The 20,267-nt window shown below is 32.8% G+C and overlaps 1 protein-coding gene and 1 long non-coding RNA gene across 8 annotated transcripts in view; one reads left to right on the top strand and one right to left on the bottom strand.

The window, feature by feature from the left end:
• LOC126744524 (tyrosine-protein phosphatase Lar) overlaps positions 1-20,267 on the bottom strand; it is a 1,889,525-nt gene that overhangs the window by 1,257,221 nt on the left and 612,037 nt on the right. The gene's annotated exons all lie outside the window — the stretch shown is intronic.
• On the top strand, positions 12,609-14,445 carry LOC126744636 (uncharacterized). The gene is made up of 4 exons (XR_007663257.1): positions 12,609-12,753; positions 12,806-14,162; positions 14,245-14,374; positions 14,431-14,445. It is a non-coding gene; the product is annotated as an uncharacterized LOC126744636 (long non-coding RNA).

The raw sequence follows: 20,267 nt of genomic DNA, 5'->3' as shown, positions 1-20,267 counted from the left end.
CACATTTTTAACGCCATTCATTTTTTATCGACAGTGAATACAATGGCAACCGTTGTTTTAGGGTTTTACTTTTCCGTTTTCCTCTTTATTCTTCTTCAATTGTTGATGGCTGCAGGCTTTTGATTTCTCCGGGAAATTGCTGAAAGCGGTGGAGCTGGAGCTAGAGTTAGAGCTAATATTAGAGATTCCCAGTCCAGATAGCTAAGCTACAAATGGCATACATTCACAGCCTCGGTTTTGAAGGCTAGCTATTCATTTCTTGGAGGAATATACAGGCCAGTTTATTCCATTTATTTCAATATTACTAACCATAGATTTGTCTCACTTATTTAAATTTTTATTAATATACCTTTTATTTCAATTTAACCTTACAAATATTCAATCAATGTCATAATTTAACACGTCAATTTCTTATCTATAATATTAATTATTTTTTGTTCAGTATTTTTCAGTACCCTTTTTGGTAGTTAAATAGATATAACACGGTTAAGGCTGATATGCCTTAGGTAGAAAGGTTCATGAACTTTCCCTGCGTAATACAAATATATATAAAAACTTTAATAATTGCAATTTATGTTTCAAGTGCTGAAATCTACCTAGTAGCGAAATCATAATTTAATTGTTACTTTTGTCAAACTTATTTTAATCATATCAACATTATTCACATTTTGATTCATAGCAAATTATTAACATTTATCAGATTAGAACATGAGGTGTGTACATATCTTTGATGTAAATATAATTTGGTTGTATTGTTGAGATTTTTTTTGCCTCTTTAAATTTACCTTATCCAGGATCATTTAATTGTTAATTGAAACCTATTAACCAAGTTCATTTATAAAAAAAAACTAAGTGGTGCCCTCTTATTTAATAGTTATAATCAAGTTTAGATTCTTTAATAGCCAGTCATAAGTGAACCTTTGAACAATCCCAAGTCTCCAATAATTCTGATCTACCGTTTGCAAACTATTGGCAAAATAGTAACACTGTAAAGACACTGTAGTGTTACTATTTGATAGAGATAAACGCAATAGTCTGTTATATTCTCTTTACAAACGAATTCTGGTCTCTATAAAAGAAGTCTGCTAAACAAGAAGAAAGTTTTGTATCCAAAAGTGCCAGGTATTTAATATTTTTTAAATAAATCCTCAGCAATTACTTGTAACTTGTTCGTTGTCAGACGTATTAAACAATACGTTTAACCCACATTTAATTAAAGTTATTTGTCAGTGGCATGTGCTTATCGCTTATCTCTCTCAGGCTACTTCGCAGCGCGCCATGGTCGCAGACGCGTCATGCGCAGCTCATCATTTGTACGTGTGACTTAAGGGCTCCAGGCTATAAAAGTTACCCGATAACCATTTTCTTTATGAAGGTATTATTTTATAACGTAACTAAAAAAATAACGTTAAAATCCTAAGCTAAAACACTCCTATTAAATACACTGCTCAACAATCGAAGTGGATATTCTAAAAATCTGCAATTTTAGTTTGTCAATGACTTACAATAAAACAAAATTAAATGTAATAAATAAATCTCTATTAAGTTAACTCACAATAGCCCCAAAAAAAATGAAATAAACAGATATCTCCTAAAAATTTTTAATTTTTAACATACAACAGGAAAAATTAAAATAAAATTACACCCTGTAAAGCGTGCCCCAAAGTCCTGTCATGAAAATTAATACGTCCACCCCTGGCTCGTCTTAGTGCTGTCACCCTGTTTGGCATAGTTCTTACTAAGTTGTTAATGTAGTGTTGAGGAATGTTTTGCCATATTTCCGGTAATTGATTGGCTAGTTGTTCTAAGGTTAGAGGTGGCTGTTCGAGCTAGTTTAATCTTCGAGACATTTCGGCCCATACATGTTCAATGCAATTCATGTCCGGTGAATGTGGCGGCCAGTCCATTCTGGTAATGCCATGAAATTCAATGCGATCATTGACAATTCTCGCACGGTGCGGGCGCCCATTATCATCGATTAAAACAAATTCTTCGCCTATTGCACCAAAAAATGGTACAATTATGTTCTCTATATCGTATAGCGTTCATTGTTTCATTTCTTAACACCATTAAATCGGTGCGGCCATCGAAACATATGCCTCCCCAAACGCAAACTGAACCGCCACCAAAAAGGGTAGTGGGCGCCATCAAATTTTCGTGGTATCGCTGTCCCCTTTCCCTCCACACCAAAATTCGACCATCACACATATGTAGCCGAAATCTGGACTCATCCGTAAACATACAAGACCTCCAGTTTTGCAAATTCCAATTACTGTGTTCTATTGCCCACCGATTTCTGCATGCACGATGTTCCCCCGTCAATTGTGGATGTGTGGCACGTCGTCTGCCTCTTAAATTGGACGCATGTAATCTTCTTCTAACAGTCTGATTAGAAATTATCCTCCCAGTAGCATGCCTTAAGTAGCTGTTAATTCTCGAAGCCGTAAATGTTTGGTTTCTTCTTGCGGTTACTGTTATATAGCGGTCCATGCACGACTCACGACACTTTGGGACACATTTTGCCGGTTAGCAATTTCTTCTTGAGTTAGGCCCTCCTGTAGCCAACGTACTAATTGCTCGAGTTGCATTGTTTCTAACCGTCGTAGAACCATTATTTTTAAGAAAGTAAAGAGATTTATTGGTAATAATGAGAATAATAAAATCTCTACAAGCACTTTTATGTGACTAAATTGTTAGGATTTCGAAACCGAATTCTTTAAAAGAGATAAGAATGTATAAAAAAAGGGAAAAAACGACAAAAAATATTTGCTATTAACAAGATTTACTCATAGCATAAAACGCAACTTGATGAATTTAATTTTTTTAGGCAAATTTCGGTAATTTATTAAATATCCAGTTCGATTGTTGAGCAGTTTATTTCTTTAACGCCAACATTTGTTAATATATCACTCCCTCTATTTGCATATACGAGCGTAAATTTACGGCAGTTCTAAGCATGTTAGAGCCTATAACATGTTCCACCCTACTTAAGCCATGATTTATTCGCCGATTCTATTTACTCGAAGCACTAAATAATATTTTTAGAGCAAACGATCGAGCTAGTGATGCATACCCAGGAAAATATTTCACCCGATTTTTCGTTACTTACATGAAAACAAGTTTCTTTTTTTTGGGGAAAAGTATAGGCGAATATCAAAGTTATTTGGAACGCGGTGTGAAAATACATAAATTACAGGACCTTATTGACGCCGCTCGGTTAACCGGGTCGCTATATAGGATCTATTGTGATCGGACCAGCAAGAATTTAATCTTTTCCCCATACATTTTAGAGGTGGAGTAAATCGAACTTAGTTTAACTCCGTAAATTGAATTGTGAGAGTAAAATTATTTCTGAACCTCGAGAATTTTCAAAGTAAAAGACTTATACAGGCTGACAATTTAAAAACTTAAAACGGCCATATATTAAAAACCAAAAACTAAATAAAAAAACGCTAAAAACAATTCCAGTCAGAAACAGAAGGAAGAACAAGAACAAACATAATATCATCTCAATTTTATCTGCAACCCTTTGAAGAGAGTGAGATATACCCTTAAAATCTTAAATAGAAAGAAGGGTCAAGAGATACAACATCTTGAAACTCTTCAAAAATGCAACGATACCATAGAAAGCCACATTTCAGAAAATTCTTCTCTGCTTACCGAAGAAAGCAATAAATGAAAACACATTTGAATTTTTCTATTAATTAATAATGATTTCTAAACATGTCAAGCCCATAGGTCTTTATAGATTTTAAAAAAAAATTTGTCTTAGTTTCGTCTTTCTGAATCCAACGAGACCATCCACAAGGTCGTAGGTCTCATATTAGCTTGAGATCTCGCATTTTGATGCCCATTTTTGGGCTCAAAAACGAGGTCAGAAAGTGACAATTTTCGAATTTTCAAAGTGCTCTCATTCCCTTATTTCTGATCGAATCCTGTTATAACCCGGTGTTTTCGTAATCTAGGTGATGTAAACAAGTCGATGGTATAGTTAGTTCGAATTCGAAAAAATTCACTTTTTGGTGAAAAATTCGATACGGGGGAGTATACCTGAAAAATGAAAAATCCCAAACTTTGGAGGTCGATATTTCGGCTTCTATGGGCACTATCTGAAAAAATCCAACGGTTTTGTCTTAGTTTCGTCTTTCTGAATCCAACGAGACCATCCACAAGGTCGTAGGTCTCATATTAGCTGAGATCTCGCATTTTTGATGCCCATTTTTAGGCTCAAAAACGAGGTAAGAAAGTGACAATTTTCGAATTTTCAAAGTGCTCTCATTCCCTTATTTCTGATCGAATCTTGTTATAACCTGGTATTTTCGTAATCTAGGTGACACGATGAAGACGTTGGTATAGTTAGTTCGAATTCGAAAAAATTCAATTTTTGGTGAAAATTTCGATACGGGGGGGTATACCCGAAAAATGAAAAATCCCAAATTTTGGAGGTCGATATCTCGACTTCTATGGGCACTATCTGGAAAAATCCAACGGTTTTGTCTTAGTTTCGTCTTTCTGAATCCAACGAGACCATCCACAAGGTCGTAGGTCTCATATTAGCTGAGATCTCGCATTTTTGATGCCCATTTTTAGGCTCAAAAACGAGGTCAGAAAGTGACAATTTTCGAATTTTCAAAGTGCTCTCATTCCCTTATTTCTGATCGAATCCTGTTATAACCCGGTGTTTTCGTAATCTAGGTGATGTAAACAAGTCGATGGTATGGTTAGTTCGAATTCGAAAAAATTCACTTTTTGGTGAAAAATTCGATACGGGGGAGTATACCTGAAAAATGAAAAATCCCAAACTTTGGAGGTCGATATTTCGGCTTCTATGGGCACTATCTGAAAAAATCCAACGGTTTTGTCTTAGTTTCGTCTTTCTGAATCCAACGAGACCATCCACAAGGTCGTAGGTCTCATATTAGCTGAGATCTCGCATTTTTGATGCCCATTTTTAGGCTCAAAAACGAGGTCAGAAAGTGACAATTTTCGAATTTTCAAAGTGCTCTCATTCCCTTATTTCTGATCGAATCCTGTTATAACCTGGTATTTTCGTAATCTAGGTGACACGATGAAGACGTTGGTATAGTTAGTTCGAATTCGAAAAAATTCAATTTTTGGTGAAAATTTCGATACGGGGGGGTATACCTGAAAAATGAAAAATCCCAAACTTTGGAGGTCGATATCTCGGCTTCTATGGGCACTATCTGGAAAAATCCAACGGTTTTGTCTTAGTTTCGTCTTTCTGAATCCAACGAGACCATCCACAAGGTCGTAGGTCTAATAATAGCTAAGATCTCGCATTTTTGATGCCCATTTTTAGGCTCAAAAACGAGGCCAGAAAGTGACAATTTTCGAATTTTCAAAGTGCTCACATTCCCTTATTTCTGATCGAATCCTGTTATAACCCGGTATTTTTGTAATCTAGGTGATGTAAACAAGTCGATGGTATAGTTAGTTCGAATTCGAAAAAATTCAATTTTTGGTGAAAAATTCGATACGGGGGGGTATACCTGAAAAATGAAAAATCCCAAACTTTGGAGGTCGATATCTCGGCTTCTATGGGCACTATCTGGAAAAATCCAACGGTTTTGTCTTAGTTTCGTCTTTCTGAATCCAACGAGACCATTCACAAGGTCGTAGGTATCATATTAGCTGAGATCTCGCATTTTTAATGCCCATTTTTAGGCTCAAAAACGAGGTCAGAACGTGACAATTTTCGAATTTTCAAAGTGCTCTCATTCCCTTATTTCTGATCGAATCCTGTTATAACCCGGTGTTTTCGTAATCTAGGTGATGTAAACAAGTCGATGGTATAGTTAGTTCGAATTCGAAAAAATTCACTTTTTGGTGAAAAATTCGATACGGGGGAGTATACCGGAAAAATGAAAAATCCCAAACTTTGGAGGTCGATATCTCGGCTTCTATGGGCACTATCTGGAAAAATCCAACGGTTTTGTCTTAGTTTCGTCTTTCTGAATCCAACGAGACCATCCACAAGGTCGTACGTCTCATATTAGCTGAGATCTCGCATTTTTGATGCCCATTTTTAGGCTCAAAAACGAGGTCAGAAAGTGACAATTTTCGAATTTTCAAAGTGCTCTCATTCCCTTATTTCTGATCGAATCCTGTTATAACCCGGTATTTTCGTAATCTAGGTGACACGATGAAGACGTTGGTATAGTTAGTTCGAATTCGAAAAAATTCAATTTTTGGTGAAAAATTCGATACGGGGGGGTATACCCGAAAAATGAAAAATCCCAAACTTTGGAGGTCGATATCTTGGCTTCTATGGGCACTATCTGGAAAAATCCAACGGTTTTGTCTTAGTTTCGTCTTTCTGAATCCAACGAGACCATCCACAAGGTCGTAGGTTTCATATTAGCTGAGATCTCGCATTTTTTATGCCCATTTTTAGGCTCAAAAACGAGGTCAGAAAGTGACAATTTTCGAATTTTCAAAGTGCTCTCATTCCCTTATTTCTGATCGAATCCTGTTATAACCCGGTATTTTCGTAATCTAGGTGACACGATGAAGACGTTGGTATAGTTAGTTCGAATTCGAAAAAATTCAATTTTTGGTGAAAAATTCGATACGGGGGGGTATACCCGAAAAATGAAAAATCCCAAACTTTGGAGGTCGATATCTTGGCTTCTATGGGCACTATCTGGAAAAATCCAACGGTTTTGTCTTAGTTTCGTCTTTCTGAATCCAACGAGACCATCCACAAGGTCGTAGGTTTCATATTAGCTGAGATCTCGCATTTTTTATGCCCATTTTTAGGCTCAAAAACGAGGTCAGAAAGTGACAATTTTGAAATGAAAAATCCCAAACTTTGGAGGTCGATATCTCGGCTTCTATGGGCACTATCTGGAAAAATCCAACGGTTTTGTCTTAGTTTCGTCTTTCTGAATCCAACGAAACCATCCACAAGGTCGTAGGTCTCATATTAGCTGAGATCTTGCATCTTTGATGCCCATTTTTGGGCTCAAAAACGAGGTCAAAAAGTGACAATTTTCGAATTTTCAAAGTGCTCTCATTCCCTTATTTCTGATCGAATCCTGTTATAACCCGGTATTTTCGTAATCTAGGTGATGTAAACAAGTCGATGGTATAGTTAGTTCGAATTCGAAAAAATTCACTTTTTGGTGAAAAATTCGATACGGGGGAGTATACCCGAAAAATGAAAAAACCAAAATTTTGGAGGTCGATATCTCGGCTTCTATGGGCACTATCTGAAAAAATCCAACGGTTTTGTCTTAGTTTCGTCTTTCTGAATCCAACGAGACCATCCACAAGGTCGTAGGTCTCATATTAGCTGAGATCTCGCATTTTTGATGCCCATTTTTAGGCTCAAAAACGAGGTCAGAAAGTGACAATTTTCGAATTTTCAAAGTGCTCTCATTCCCTTATTTCTGATCGAATCCTGTTATAACCTGGTATTTTCGTAATCTAGGTGACACGATGAAGACGTTGGTATAGTTAGTTCGAATTCGAAAAAATTCAATTTTTGGGGAAAAATTCGATACGGGGGGGTATACCTGAAAAATGAAAAATCCCAAACTTTGGAGGTCGATATCTCGGCTTCTATGGGCACTATCTGGAAAAATCCAACGGTTTTGTCTTAGTTTCGTCTTTCTGAATCCAACGAGACCATTCACAAGGTCGTAGGTCTCATATTAGCTGAGATCTCGCATTTTTGATGCCCATTTTTAGGCTCAAAAACGAGGTCAGAACGTGACAATTTTCGAATTTTCAAAGTGCTCACATTCCCTTATTTCTGATCGAATCCTGTTATAACCCGGTATTTTTGTAATCTAGGTGATGTAAATAAGTCGATGGTATAGTTAGTTCGAATTCGAAAAAATTCAATTTTTGGTGAAAAATTCGATACGGGGGAGTATACCCGAAAAATGAAAAATCCCAAACTTTGGAGGTCGATATCTCGGCTTCTATGGGCACTATCTGGAAAAATCCAACGGTTTTGAAATATATAAAAAGAACTATTTTTCATATAAATACAAACTTAATTTCTTATAACGAGAAAAAAAATAATTAAAAATACCTTTTAACCAGAAATCTTGATTTTTTTTTAAATATTGCTTTAATATATAGTAGAGACTTTGTTTTGTTCTCTTTTGATTTATAGTAGAGCCTTCATGTGCATCAATAACAGCTTGGCAACGTCTCTGCATGCTGTCAATCAAGTTGTTAAGCACTTCTGGAAGAATTTTATTCCAAAGTTAAGGTAAAACGGTCCTAAGCTCAGCCAAGATTTTGACAGCGGGTCTGTGTTCATCTAGCATTCGCTACAACATGTCCCAAGCGTGTTCGATGCAGTTAACGTCTGAAGATAATGGAGGAAATTAGAGAAGGGAATTCCATTCATTTCTATCGCATCAATAAGAGCTTTAGCTCTGTGAAATCTAACACGTTGAACAGTTCATCGATTTCTAGGTGTTCTAAGTAGGACCCATACTCATCGACTTTTCGAAAGTCCGGCATATCTGGATTCCTCTCTGAAAAGCACAGACCTCCATTAATTGACCCAATTTATGTGATCTCTTTCCCACTGCAACCTTTGCCGCATGTATTCATGGGTTAGTGGAACCCGCCTTAATAGACGTCGGGATCTTAAATTTACACCATTTAATCGCCGTCTTATTGTTTGAATTGCAATACTTTTACTAATACCTGTAGCATTAAAAAGGCGCCGTGAAAGTTGTCTATACGTGGATAATAGCTCTCTCCGCGCACTTAGTATAAGAAATCTGTCTTGTGAAACTGTGGTGGTTTTCCTGGGGCCACTAATCTTTGGCCTTTCTAACAGAACCAGTTTAATTAAATCGATTATTTAATCTACTTATGACACTTTGCGATACATTAAATAAATTGGCAACTTCTGTTTAAACACGACGACTTTTAAGCATGCTAATAGCCCGATTTGCTTTTCAATTGTTAATTTAGATCGCATCATTATATTGAAGAGATATGCACACTATAATATGAACAAAGGCATAATAAAGTCTGCCCAACCAATCTGTAGCTAAGCGGTATCGGTGCGGGGAACGTGGTTGTAGACTAGACCCGCCTCATTTCATTCATGAAATAGCCAGTGACGTGCGAAATTTTATAAACCGATTACACAGATTTGAATGTATTAAATATTAAAAAATATGGTTTGGTTTTAATTTTAAAATAGGTATTTGTAGGTAAGATATTAATTTGGAAATTAAGGTCTTCTAAAATATTTTATTTGTAAATATGTAATAAAAAAATGACAGACAAGATTAGGGAAGTTTGAGATAAAAGTAAAGTAAAGAAAACACAAAATTTGTAATACACCTACTTAGTTTATTCACTTAAAATAAGAGTGCCGTACTCGATGCCTGGATATCGCGAGGGAAAGAGCACGGCAGATAATCCGAATTATGCTGTTTAAACATTGAATTTACTACATAATATGTATAATTTAAATTATTATTTAAATAAGTATAATCAATTTGTACCTGTTGGAGATATATTGCTAACCACTCCAGTAACAGTCTCACTCTGCCAGCATTTTTTAAACGTTAGGTCATTGTCTATCCAAGTTTCATCTAAATAGACAATATTGCGACCTTCGGCTCGGTGTTTTTTTATTTCTCTTAGGTATTTATACCTTAAAGATGTTATTTTTGGAAAATTTTCTTCTTCTGGCAATTTTTGCAACAGCTTTCTGCTAGTAGGCACAACTTTAAACCCATATAAATTCGATTTATTAGGTGTTTAACTATTTGAAAATGAAAGGTGTCGTCTTGTTCCACCTTCGTCATTCGCGGTCTTTTTTTGCTGGGACTAGAAAGCATTTTGTTGGGGTCCGTCCGCATTCTTTCTTCATCTTCTTTGTGAATTTTTTTTACCATTGAAATGCTTACGCCAGTATATTGAGATACTCTTTCAAGTTTGCGCTTTACTGGTAGATTCACGAAGTTATTAGTAGCTTCTTCATTGCAAACCCTAAGAATTTGTACAAGAAGTATATAATCCTGATATTCGATTTTTTTTAGTCGTCGTTCCAATTCATATTTCTTATATTTATAGACATTTTATATTCAAAATAACCAACATTAACTTTAAATCTTTTTTGTTTGTAAAGCAATCGAGCTTGGTTTTATTTCATTGAATATGATTTTTATTTATTACAACATTAGGTACATAATTTTTGAAATTTAGTGTCGCATAAATTATGATTTTATTTTAATGTTTTTTTTTCATAACTGTGCTTAGGCTTTATAATTCTCTTATTATCATTTTACTTACCTATAAACATTCGCAATCACTTCCCTTGCCTGGCTATGAATAAAGTTATTCATTTTAACGTAAATAACACAAAAACTGTTAAAAATTATGAACTTTAACAACAAAGAAACAAATAACACAAAACAACAACAAAACAGCAACAACAATAATAGCAAATAAACTAAACTATGCTACACTACTCAAAAGTCATAGGTCATAAATTAAGTAGGTACCTAAAAATACAACAATAAAAACAGTTTAATAGCTCAAAAGTATTAACATACGCCGCCGCCACTGAATCCGCAAGAAATCGATATTATTCCGAAAATTACACAAAACCTGGTAGGATGCGATCCAATAAGATAGAGAAAGACAGAGAGCTGCATAAAAATAATAAATTAATGGCCGCGATGTCATCAACCAATCACCTGTCCCCAAACAGCGAGATGCTTCCGCGAAAGCACGACGTTGCCGGCTTTGTAAGTTTTAGTAGGAATTTCGGATAAATGTTAGTCAATATTGGATTTTATAATACGCAAAACATTAGCAAATAGAACTAAAAAATATGGTTTAAACTGCATTACATTATTTATTATCTTTTTTATGATTAAATAGCTTAATTTTACCATTATATTTACTTTTTATTCAATACTATTTCATTTTTGCAGTAAGACGTGACAACGCTTCAAAATTTCGCCCGCATTCTTTTCGTAGACACAGATCCGATGGTCAAACTGTAAATCATACATTTTTCAGCTTGTTTCATTTTATTAAAATAGCAAAAATGTTGTAAATAAACAAAAAATGCACAAAAAACAATTGTTTTCCAGAACACCAAAGTAAGTAAATGTATGGATCTATTTTTCGTTAAACTGGTCACCAAAAATTTATTTTATTGGAATTTATTTACAAATTTCAGCAATATCCTTAACTCTTGTGGAGCAGCTTATTTAGAAAAACATGGTTTGATACGCATGACGTAGATAAATAGGCTTGGGTTAATAACTCTACGAATTGTGTTTTGAATGTGCCATGCTCAAGAGGCAAACAAATCATTATATACTTGATGCCAGCAGAAGGATGTTAAAAATGCGTTAGTTTTGTCTGCTAAAAATATTTCTCAATCTTCGGCTGATTACCAATAATATATGACGACATTATTTGAAAAATAGTTCTTTAATCAGCTCATACCAAACATTTCTCCAAACTCAGTAAAATGTTATGGATAATGCACTTTGCCTCTCAAACATTTTAAATAAAATAAAAACAAGATCTCATAACTTTTATGAAAATTAAGAAAATTCTTGTTACTGACAAAATCCCATTAAAAAGAAGTTGTTAAATAAAATTAAAGATTATAACTTAAGAAATGAGCATCTTATTGACAATATCTCCAAAAGTAATGCTCCATATTATTGTGTCTTTAATATGATTGAATTAGTTTGTGGTAAATTGATGAAACAGCTTCGAAAATGCAACACTTCAGCAACATTAAGTGCGGTAGCTATTGACAACACATGCCAAGCTATTGTAGAATTCGAAAGTGATTGAAAAATTCGGTAGAACACTTAATTAAAACAGAAAATGAATATATGGTTTTACCATCTACATCCCAAAGCAATAATTCCGCCTGACGATAACCATTCAAATTCTGAAGAGAGTCTTTTAGAATATTTAATACTGATAAAAATATATGTAAGTGTTTTATAATAATATAATAGATGATTTTTTAAACCACATTGTATTTTAATTCCTTCATATCTGGAAAATGATCTCTATCTTAAAAATACCTGATTATTCGGATTCCTAACCTAAAATATTGTATAACGTCAAAACCATAAGCCATGTAAGCTTTACAACAATACATTTTTATAGTATCAATTATAAAACTGTTAAACCAAAAACAGTTATAGAACTGATAAAAATTTCAGATCAAAGCATTCAAAGTTAAGTTTGTTAGTAAAACTATTATACAAAAAAAACTGAATTGAAAATATTCAGGTTTTTTTTATTATCTTATCCAGCCCCTTTACAACGGCACGGCACTGACGGCGGCAGAGTTCAATATATTTTTTTGCGGCCGCTTAATATTCGGCTCCTTCAAGTAAGAATAAAAGGACTACACATATTTTCTGAATCTATTCCTCGTAAATATTTAATCATAAGTATTTTTTAATAATCTTCCATATGATTAAGCAGAAAAGATAAATTAAGACTCTTCTGTCCTTGTTAGTGAACTTAAAATTACATAAATCACGTATAACTTGGTCTATTATCGTAAAACACGTACTGAATTTTTATTTTATTACCTGCACATACTTAAAACTCGAACGCGATCCTTAATAAAAAAACAGCGAAAAAGTAAAAATGAAATCACTGTCAGAATATTTGGCAGAAAAAATATCGAAATTTTTTAGTATTCGTATAAGTTTCTTTGCGGTATCTTCAAGTTTTCATATAATGGACGTACTAAAGGTATGCAAGATTTAGTAACTATTAAAAATAAGTAATAAAAGCTAAGTTTTAGATTTTTCGGATGCAAGAGCCCATCCCCAGAGAAATTTTAAATAAGAAGCCTGAATTAAATAAAGTTGAAAAAAATTCATACGCCGCTAGAAATACAATCCGGGAATATGAGAAGTTTTACTACAAAGTTATAAGCGAAAGTCAAGAAATAATAAACCAGAAGAAAGAGCTGGAGTTTAAACTTCAAGAAATGCAAATATTCTGCACTGATTTGATGGAAAAATATAATAAAGCTAAGGTCGTTATTAACCAGTACGAGGAAATACAAAATAAATATAAAAAACAAGTTGCGGAGCAAAATAAAATTATAAATTCATTGACGGCAGAGCACACTAAGCTTAAGGAATGCGTGCAAAAGAAAGTAAAGGAAACTGACAAAAAACCTTGTGTACCGCAACGAGAACAAGTAAAACTTTTGGAAAAGATTCAAAAAGGTAGAAAGGAGCTAAGCAAAAGTATGCTAGAACCCCTAAAAGGGTTAGGAGATTCTTAATAATTTAATAATTGACTATTATTAAAACTCATTAGTAAATTTTAATGTTAGTGCCTGTGGATTTTTTAAATTCTTAATTAAAGAAGAATTAAAAGATATTTTTAAAATGTTTAAATCAGTTTTTTTTATTACATATAATTATAACAATGTCGACAGATGCTTTGTTAAAATTACGAAACAGTTTTACCACTAACCAAAACTCTTTATTTTAATCTCGACACGTGTTTCGCTAACGATGTTAGCATCTTCGAGAGAAGATTGAAAGCATACGTTAAAAGACAAATATGCCCAGCCAATAAGAATCGAAGGCGGGACCAAAAACCGATTGATCCCTTCGTTTACGTCCGTAAAAATTCGCGTGCGAATCACATATTACTTTTGTTTTGTTTTCTCTAACCTAGATTGCAAATTTTGTTTGTTTTGCTTCCTAAATGATTTAATTATGATCGATAATTATTATTATATCGATTTTGCGACTATTTTGAACAATCATAGTGTTTGGTGTTGACTCTCTTATCTATAATATTCGGTTCTACGCTAATTTTGAGTTAAAAACAAACATTTTAGTATATGACTTTCAATTTCTGATAAATTTTACAGTGATTTTTTTACTGTATAATTTCTTTTTTAGCTGCTGCAGTACCTGTTTACGATAATTATGGCACTAAAGTAAGATATAATTTTTTTAGTTATAATCTGAATTATGTATTTTCTAGTCAACGTGTATGCAATCTGCAAAGTATGTGAGAAGGATTTTTCAAGCATATCGATGAGAAACAGACATCTTAAGAAGTTTCACCAAGAATTTGTTAGCCAGGAATACAAGAAACACATTACATGTCTAATGTATACCAACAGTACCCAGGTAATTTCTTATATTAATAGTTTAAACAAACATTTGCTTGGTATTCACAAAGAATGATTAAACAATCATTTTTACATTTTAGGAATTTTGAATAATATACCTCTTGGAGGGCACAAAGTAATAGGGAGATTGATACTGATTGTCACATCCGAAATAAATTTAAGAATGGAGAAGAACATATATTATACAATTATAACAGGAGCGACATAAAAGTAGTATAAACTCTTAGTCATCAGACAAAATTGTATATTTTGCTGTTTACTTTTAGGATTCAATATCTCATGTAAAAAGAGATGACATAATAGAAAAGCCAAACTTGGTAACAAGAGGTAACGTGGCATATTTGATAAGGAAATATAATGTTGACAAGAAAAGACAAGACCATTATGATATGGTAGCCACTGCTTTAAGAATTAATGGGAAAGGAAAAAATGGCCAAGGGAATTATGCTTTGTTTTCAAATGAATTAGTATGTGTATGTGCATAAAGATTACAATTAATACTCATAATAAATTAGAGAGTTTTGGGTGTTTTAATAATGATGTAAATAATGAAAGTGCTCATGTATATGGAGGTTGATCCATCAATGAAAGACATATCTGATTTTCTAACCAATTTCATAATTTTACTTTAGTTTTTCATAATTGAAAAATTACTACATAAAAATAATTGCATGAAAAATTATTTTCATGTCCTAGGTTGTCTTTTTAAAAATTCCATTTACAAATTAATGTCACAGTTTTTAAAGTGATTTTTTTTGCAATAAATATAGCAATAAGTCAAACTAATCAGCCTGTACCAACATCGATTGAACTCCTTGTTCATTAAGCTTTAATTTTTAGGGTATTCTTATCTGGGACTGAATGATAACAATTTTGCTACATATATTGAATTATGGAGAAGAAATCAAAAGATTGTAAATATCAATTTAAGGAGCCTAGGTGTTTGGTTTCTATCTATATAGGTGTACCTATATTTTATCTTGAGACTATTTTAGCTTATTGGTATTTTACTTATTTTCTATTTAAATTTTCAAATGTACTTAAATTTGGATTGCTATATAAGTATAATACTTTTAGAGCGCCGAAAACCTAACTGAATTGCTTCAAAACGGAGATGGAATGATGAGGGACAGACCCTCTGTGAATATATTTATTTATGAAAATGTGTAAAGAAAAGTTTTTTTTTCTTTCATGGTACTACAAAAAAATCTGTTGAATGGAAGGTTGGGCTGTTCGTGACCAGCAGAGATGACAATGCCTAAAGAAGTGCTAGTCTACAGACCAAGCATGATGGATTTAGTTTCTTCTCTACCATTTTAGTTTTAAGTTGTTCTTAATATTAACCTTAATATAATATAGAGTCCATAGTATAGTTTATTTTAAAAACTATTAATATAAAACATGTTATTATAAAATATAAAGTATATTTGCTAAAATTTAAAACATTTCACTAAGCTAGTCGGCATTAAGATATTTGATAAATATGATGGGAATTTTTTCATTTTAAAGTAATATCACTGTCATCACAATGATTTAGATAATTTTCAAATTGTCTTTGAAAACTACTCAGCAAGTAAGCTGCCTCAATATATTTATGGAATATTTACTTCTTATGGCGACTATGATGATGCTATGGGGTTTTATCAAAACAATGCCTAAACAGTTATACAAAAATTAAAATAAACACACATATTTTTTAGGATTATTTGTAATATATATTTTGATTTTAATTGTTGTTAAATGAAAGTTTATATGTTATTCATATGGTTTTTTTTGAAAATTCACATACATTCATCGCCTAGAAATCTTTATTATATATCCACTTGATATTCTCTGATCCACATATTTTAATTTCCTAAGTAATTTATAATTATTGGCTATTTAAATAAACTTCAAACGTTCATTGACAATAATTATTGTATTATGAAATTATAGGTACCTATCATAGGAATATGACATATAAGAGTTTTTTTCACACTAAATTCTAATATAATATCATAAAAGCATCTTTAAAACAAGCTAAAATACCAAACAAAAAATACAAACTTTGAATTATTATTAATATATCATTAATAATAATGTCATAATTTTTGGATTGTTTAATGTGTTTTGTATATACCGTACTCACTCATGCACTTGTACTTATTTACTAAGTAATGCAGCAACTCTATCGTACTCCGTTCTCTATTACCCACGTTTAAACTTCAACTAAAGAAAAAGAACCCTAGAAGTACTTAGTGTTCTGACGATGACTGGTTTTTGTTTTTTGTTTATTTCTGACCCCATCCAACAACTATCTCCAGTAATAATGGATATTGCTTTCATATCTCTATCGCTATCATAATAAAATGATTTCATTATGATAGGAATAGAGATATGAAACAAAATAAGGTACTACATAGATATCTATAAAAATCAAGTTTGGCAACTATTTATAAATTACCCAATTTCATATTCTTAAAAATCTTGATCACGCAGTAAATATATATAAGAAAATCATTAATTTACTAATTTATAACAGCTACAAATATTTCTTTATTGAGCGTCTTTTATATTCATATGGAATTTCTTTTTCCATCTAAAATATAAATGCCTAACAAAACAAATATCTATATTAGCAATTATATAGGTAAGAGATGCCAAATCTTGCTGTTCAACTATATGCATTGAAAAATTCGTATTTTGAATTTTGGCGGTACGCAAGCCACACCTCCGTGGTGCCGGAATGCTCTCATTGTCTGGCCATATTTGTCTTTTAACGTATGCTAAGATTGAAACTGATAGACTGACTAGTTTTAATCTTCTCCCGAAGATGCTAACATCCTTAGCGAAACACGTGTCGAGAGTAAAAATAAAGAATTTTGATTAGTGGTAAAACTGTCTCGTAATTTGAGTGTCACATCAAAGGTTCTAACCATAGGACTACATGTTTTATTATAATGATTTTTGATACTGCTATATTTTTAAGATTAGTTCAAGTTTAGTATCCTTATAATTTTTGTAAGTCTTAAGTTTTTTAAATATTTTTCACGTTTAAAAGCAGGATATTGGAAGTAAAAATACCATCTTTTGCCATAAGCATATTCAATATCTATTCAAAGAAAGGTACGATGATTTTAGAATAGTAGGATTTAAAATATTCTGGTATCAACTGGATATCTTACGTAGAAAATATAAAGTCGTCAAATTTCTTTTTTAGCAGCTTTTCTTTTTTTTAACAAACACAAGGATTTTTTAGTTTATATTTTTTCACTATTTCTACGACTTCTTTGGATTTCGGCTATTACGATTTTTATTTTTTTGATAACTGTATTAATATTATGATCTTATGAGGTAAGTGGACTGTATTTGAGAAGGAATCCTGGTATTTTTTGTTCCCTAAGAAAAGTAAATCCTGGATCTACTTCAGGACTTTCAGCAAATGAACCTGACATGACGCGGGCGATTGATTGATGAGTATAGCTGTTGTATGTGGTTTTACCAATTCTGCAATATTACATTAGCATTTTTTTGTCATTTCTTGCCTTGCCTAATAAAATGGAATATAACACGATTAACTGAAATAATAGAAATGTATCGATTTTTATGGAGAATATTTTAAGAGATCGTAAACTGTAGTTTTTCACATTTTCACGCTCTCAATACTAATTTACCATTTGTTTCTTAGCAACTGTATTACAACTTTTATAACAAAGTCTTATAATATATCGAATTAGTGTTCACTGAGCTGTCTAAATTATTTAATAGGTCAACTTTTAACTATTATAACTATGTCCTGAATATTATAATATATAAGATATACTTAATAGCATTTATAAATACACCCATGCTTAAAATCTAGGGATATTTAAAACTTTAACTATTAATTTTTTAAAAACCCATTTTTTTTTTCTTAAACTACGTTGAACAGTGCAACACGGTTTTAGCAATATTTCTGGTTGTAAATATACTTATACTCTATTTCAGAAGTGTATAGAGCAATAAACTGGGGAATTCCGTTCTGTTTGGCTACATTTCGTGGTAGTTCATAGGCGCAGGTACTTATAATATTTATGAATTTAATTTTCACGGATTAAATGCCTTTATTTTGAAAGAGATTAAATACTAAATAAATACTTTTAATCCTTTTGTATAGGTACCTATCTTTTAACGCTTTGTAACATGCAAAAATGGGGTCAGGTAATATATACAGACTATAAATACTTTTAAATCATATTTTAAACGTTAGTAGTCACAGCTACGCTGTAGTGTAATCACAATGTTATTATCCCAATATTTAAAAAATTGAGGTATTCAGTCCAACGAAAAGATGTACTAAAAATTCTCCACTATCGCTGAGTGAAAAAGTTATTATTTTAAATGTACATGATTGCATAAAACACGATTACCCTAGTTTTACTGTGCAACAAATTGTTGAAAAATGTTCTCGAATGAGTGGAATTGGAAAGTCCACCATTTTCAAATTGTTGCGGGAAAGAAAAGTAGCAGGTCAAGTGAAATCTCCCAAGCAAAAGCCAGGACGACCTACAAAAGTCGTTGATGAAAATGCTAAATGTATAATTCGAAGAAAAGTTCACTCTTTTTATTTTAAAAAGGAAATACCCACCCTAGACAAAATTTTAATGGAGCTTGGCCGAGATGACAGTATTCCGTTGATAAGTAGAAAACTTTTATGGAAAACTTTAAAAAATATGGATTTTGCCTGGGAAAAGCATAACCGCAAAGCACTTTTACTGGAGAGCGACGAAATTGTTTGTTGGAGACGACAATACTTGAGAAGTATCAAGCAGTACCGCAGGGAGCAAAAGAAAGTTTTTTATCTTGATGAGACGTGGATTAACGAAGGTTATATAGTCCAAAAAATGTGGCAAGACAAAAATATAACCAGTGCTCGTCAAGCTTTCATAGAAGGCCTGTCTACGGGTATTAAAGTACCTTCGGGAAAAGGAAAAAGACTTATAATCACACATATTGGAAGCGAAGAGGGATTTTTAAAAGAAGGTCTGCTAACCTTTGAGTCGACTCGCACAGGAGATTACCATGAAGACATGAACTCAGACGTTTTCGAGGACTATTTTGGTGAAATGATAAAATTTCTTCCGGCTAATTCGGTGGTGGTTATGGATAACGCAAGCTATCATTCACGGCGAATAGAGAAGACGCCAACTTCAAGTCTTCAACTTTCAAGCAAAGCAAGAAATTATCGATTGGCTGACTGCAAAAGGTATTGCGTTTGAAGCAAATTTGATAAAAAAAGAACTGCTGGCAATAGCAAACTTACACAAAACTCGTTTCATGAAATACGCCGTGGAAGATATAGCCGAAAAATATAATATAACTGTACTGCGCTTACCGCCATATCATTGCGAACTAAATCCTATAGAACTGATATGGGCGCAGGTAAAAGGATTTGTAGCAAGACAAAACACGACTTTTAAAATGAAAGATGTTAAGCTACTGTTTGATCAAGCCATTACGGAAGCGACACCAGAGAATTGGCGAAAAGCAGTCCAGCATGTAATTAAGCAAGAGGACAAAATGTGGGATCTTGAGAACCTCATCGATCAGACAATCAATCCTTTAATTATAATGTCAAGAGGTGATGACAGTTCGTCAGATGACGAAGAAGACTACAATCTATTATAATTTAAAATTGTTATACACTGTTCAAAAAGTGCCAGATGCAAAAGTGACATTTTCAACTGTTTTACTCTACATATTATGTTCAATAAATTTGTGAAAAAAATATATTATTCCATTTAAACAAAAGTAACTTTCTAAAATAAAATAGCATTTAAGTACATTAATTATAAGGTAAAAAACAAGTCCCAGTTGCACGCCTTTGGCGAACCGTTTTCAATGTTTATCAGTGGGTAACAATGGGCAAAACTCATAAATTGACCCAAAACCGGGTGGCACTACCTGCAATCAACGAAAAGAAAGAATTTTACATTGAAACTAATACTCAACTAAGGTAGTGGCATAAAATATTGGTGGATCACCAGATACCACTTTTGCATACCTAATGAGGTTTTATTGCTCTACACACTTCTGAAATAGAGTATAAATTTGACTTAAATTTATCTGCAAATATTTACTCACA

The sequence above is a fragment of the Anthonomus grandis genome, chromosome 1 (genome assembly GCF_022605725.1).
Source record: "Anthonomus grandis grandis chromosome 1, icAntGran1.3, whole genome shotgun sequence".
In the NCBI taxonomy this organism is placed as follows: Eukaryota; Metazoa; Arthropoda; class Insecta; order Coleoptera; family Curculionidae; genus Anthonomus; species Anthonomus grandis.
This window is presented reverse-complemented; position numbering and strand designations above follow the sequence as displayed.